General features: G+C 37.9%; 1 pseudogene; it reads left to right on the plus strand.

The window, feature by feature from the left end:
* Positions 1-2,595: 2,595 nt before the first annotated feature.
* On the plus strand, positions 2,596-3,842 carry LOC120236722 (annotated as a pseudogene).
* The last annotated feature ends 530 nt before the right edge of the window (positions 3,843-4,372 follow it).

Consider the following 4,372-nt stretch of genomic DNA (forward strand, 5'->3'; position numbering starts at 1 on the left):
AATGCTCAAACCATATAAATTTCATTATGGAGAAAGCTTTACAATATAAAACTGTTTCTTCAAAACATTGCCGTCTGTACCTAACATATTTAGTGTCATTTTAAAAAAATAGTTTATTGCCAAGTTGGTTTCCATATAACACCCAGTGCTCATCCCCACAAGTCCCCTCGTAATGTCATTTTTTATATTACATTTTTATTTTTGTAATATGAAATGCTTTATGAAGATGCAATTTTTGTTCTATTACTAAGGAACATAGAATGTACAATAAATCTATTATATATAAAGCTAATATAGTGTCTACCACTCTACACAGGAAAAAAATAAAATTATCCTGTGTCTTGAATATTTCCAGAAGATCTGCTATAATTATTACACTGAACTTTATCAGCAACAGTTCACCTTATGAAGGGTACTAGCCTAACAGCAAGTTAACTGAGAATTGGAGACTTTTAGAACTGCAAAAATGTATCCTTATTCAAGTAGGATAGGATGTCCCAAAACATAGGTTTCAAACTTGACCATAATAGCTAAGAATCCCTTCAACAATATTTTCTAATTTGGGCTTAAGACAACTAGCCTCAGGATAAAATTTATAAAGAAAAGCAGAGAAAAAGTAATCCTTCTCTCTTCTTTTTGTTTCTTCATGATATTGAATTACGTGGAAGGAATGAGAGGGAAGAGAAAGCCCTAGTAGATTTCCAGAAGCCAAGGATGTAGGCTTGACACTGTCAATTGTAGGATGACACTCCCAATGGAAGAAAGCTCTGGGAAGACTGGCCGGCTACCAATATAGGGGCCAAACCCTACCCACAGCAAAGAGAGCAATTGCACATGACTGGACTAAAGGTAAATGCACCGCATCCACAAGAGTAGGGAGCATGCAACACACACAGGAAACACCCCTGAAGCACAAGGTTTTGGTGAACAGGGAACATTGCTCTGTAAGTCACTACAGACTCCTTCATAAGGCCACTACTGTCATGAGTAGGAGACACTGCTAACTTTCCTAACATATAGAAACAGGCAGAGATAGTTAGACAAAATGAGGAGACAAGGAACACATCCCAAATGAAAGAATAGGAGAAAATCACACCAATAGAACTAAACAAAATGGAAGTGAGTAATATGTCTGATAGAAAATTTAAAGTAATGGTCACAAAGATACTCACTGGACTTGAGAAAAATGTGAAAGACTTTAGTGAGACTCTCAGCAAAGAGACAGAAAAGAATCAAAGAACCAGTCAGAGATGAAAAACTTAGTAAGTAAAATTAAAACTACATTAGATGGAATAAAAAGTAGACTGGGAGAAGGAGAATGGATCAGCAACCTGGAGGAGAGACTAAAGGACAACAATCATGCTGAAGAGGAAAGAGAAAAAATAATAATAATAAAAATAAAAATAGAATTAAGGAACTCAGCAACACCAGCAAGTGTGACAAAATTCACATTAAAATGATTCCAGATGGAAAAGAGAGAAAAGGGAGCAGAAAATTTATTTGAAGAAATAATAGCTGAAAACTTCTCAAATCTGGGCAAGAGATCAGAAATCCACATCTAGGAAGCTCCCAGTAAAATCTACCCATGGAAGTCCACACCAAGACACATAGTAATTAAAATGGTCAAAACAAAACAAAACAGTGATAGAGTTAGAATTTTAAAAGCAGCAAGAAAAAAGAAAACAGTTATATACAAAGGAACTTCCATAGGGCTATCAGCGGATTTTTCAGCAGAAACTTTGCAGCCCAGACAGGAGTGGCATGATATACTCAAAGTGCTGATAGAAAAAAACTTGCAGCCAAGAGTATTTGATCCAGCAAGGCTATCATTTAGACTAGATGGAGAGATAAGAAATTTCCCAGACAAACAAAAATTAAGGGAATTCATGACCGCTAAACCAGTGCTACCAGAAATGTTGAGAGGACTTTCAGTGATCATGATCTCACAGTTCATGGGTTTGAGCCTACGTTGGGCTCTTTGCTGACAGCTCAGAGCCTGGAGCCTGCTTTGGATTCTGTATCTCCCTCTCTCTCTGCCCCATCCCCCACTCATACTCTGTCTCTCAAAAATGAATAAATGTTTAAAAATTTTAGAAACAAAATGTGAGGACTCTGAGTGAAAAGGAAAGAATATAAGCAGTAGTAAGAAAAGTAGAAAACACAAAAGTAGTAAAATTAAGTATATCTATAACAACTAGTCAAGGAATTCACAGAATAAAAGGATGTAAAGTATGGCACCATATACCTAAAATGGGAGGGGAGAGTAAAGAATGGGTTCAAACTTAAGTGACCATCAACAATATAGACAGCTATATGCATAAAATGATGTATAAATCTAATGGTAACTACAAATTAAAACCAGTAATAGATATGCAAAAAATAAAGAGCAAGGAATCTAACTACATCACCAAAGACAGCTAGAAAACCATAACAGAGGAAGAGGAGAAAGGAAAGAACTACAAAAACAACCATACAAGTAACCAATTGGCAGTAAGCACACACTTATCAATAATTATTTTGCATTTAAGTAAACCAAACACTTTTCCTATAGGAGCCTCCAGACTGAGAGGAGTGAGGCCCTCTTCTCTCCCAAGGATGGCAACTGCTTCTCCATTGATATCAGTGTATTCTGAAAAGGGGACATCAACTGTCAAAAATGTTACTTTGCCTGCTGTGTTCAAGGCTTCCATTAAACCTGATATTGTGAACTTTATTCACACCAACTTGTAGGAAAACAACAAATGGCCATATGCTGTCAGTGAACTAGCAGGTCATCAAACCAGTACTGGCAGAACTGTGGCTGGAATTCCCAGAGTTTGAGGCAGTGGGGCTCACTGTTCTGGCCAGGGTGCTTTTGGAAATATGTGTCATGGGGGCCGCATGTTTGCACTAACCAAATTCTGCCACCATTGGCACCAAGGAGTGAACACAACATGGAAGCAATGTGCTATCTGCTCTGCCCTGGCTCCCTCAGCCTTACCAGCACTGGTCACTCTAAAGGTCCTTGTACTGAGGAAGTTCCTGGACTGTCTCTGGTGGTTAAAGATAAAGGTGAAGGCTACAAGGAGACCACGGAGGCTGTTTTGCTTCTTAAGAAATGTAAAGCCTGGAATGATATCAAAAAGGTCTATGCCTCTCAGCAAATGAGAACTGGCAAGGGCAAAATGAGGAACAGTCACCGTATCCATTGCAGGGGACCTTGTGTCATGTATAATGAGGACAACAGTATCATCAAGGTCTTCAGAAACATCCCTGGAATTACTTTACTTAATGCAAGCAAATGGAACATTTTGAACCTTGCTCCTATTGAGCATGTGGGACGTTTCTGCACTTGGACTGGAAGTGCCTTCTGTAAGTTAGATGGTCTGTTGGCACTTGCTGTAAGGCTGCCTACTTCAAGAGTAACTACAACTTTCCCTTGCATAAGACACTTAATACAGAGCTTAGCAGAATCTTGAAAAGCTCAGAGATCCAAAGAGACCTCTGAGCACCATGCAAGAAGATTCATCACAGAGTCCTAAAGAAGAATCCACGGAAAATCTGAGAATCATGTTGAGGCTAAATCCATATGCAAAAACCATGCACTCTAACACCATTCTACACCAGACCAAGAATCACAAACTTTGGATGGATAAGGCAGCAGTAGCCTTGGGAGCCAAATTATATAAGAAGGGGGTTCTAGGCAAGAGGCCTCTGGTAGGGAGGAAAGGAAAGAAGGCTGTTGGTTTAAGAAGCATATGAAACCTTTAATAGGCAAAAAGTCTGAAGCTACTGAGAAACCAGCAGCTGAGAAGAAGCCTGCTGAAAAGAAACACACCACAGAAGAAAGGAAACCAATTTAAAGTTGTTTTTTCTGTAAAAGTCAAATCATTAGGAACAGCTAATTTTGAATAAAGACCTGGTCAAAGGAAAAACAATCAAACATATAAAACCCCCACACCAAAAACCAAACCAAAACAACAAAATAGATAGACAGATAGATAGATAGGTAGATAGATAGACAGACAGACAGACTAAAGGTTCCAATCAAAAGACAGGGTGATGGAATGGATTAAATAGCAAGACCCACCTGATACTGCCAATAAGAGACTCATTTCAGACCTAAAGAGATATGCAGATTGAAAGTAAAGAGATGGAAAAGCATTTATCATGCAAAAGAAAGTGAAAAGAGAGCTGGGGTAGCAATACTTATATTGAACAAACTAGATTTTAAACCAAAGACTGTAACAAGAGTTGAAGAAGGGCATTACATAAAAATAAAGGGAACAATCCAACAAGAAGGTATAATAATTATAAATATTTATACATCCAACATGGAAGCACCCAAATACATAAAGCAGATAATAACAAACATAAAAGAAGTAATTGATAT

The sequence above is a fragment of the Hyaena hyaena genome, unplaced genomic scaffold, assembly GCF_003009895.1.
Source record: "Hyaena hyaena isolate Hyena2069 unplaced genomic scaffold, ASM300989v1 scaffold_161, whole genome shotgun sequence".
Classification (NCBI taxonomy): domain Eukaryota; kingdom Metazoa; phylum Chordata; class Mammalia; order Carnivora; family Hyaenidae; genus Hyaena; species Hyaena hyaena.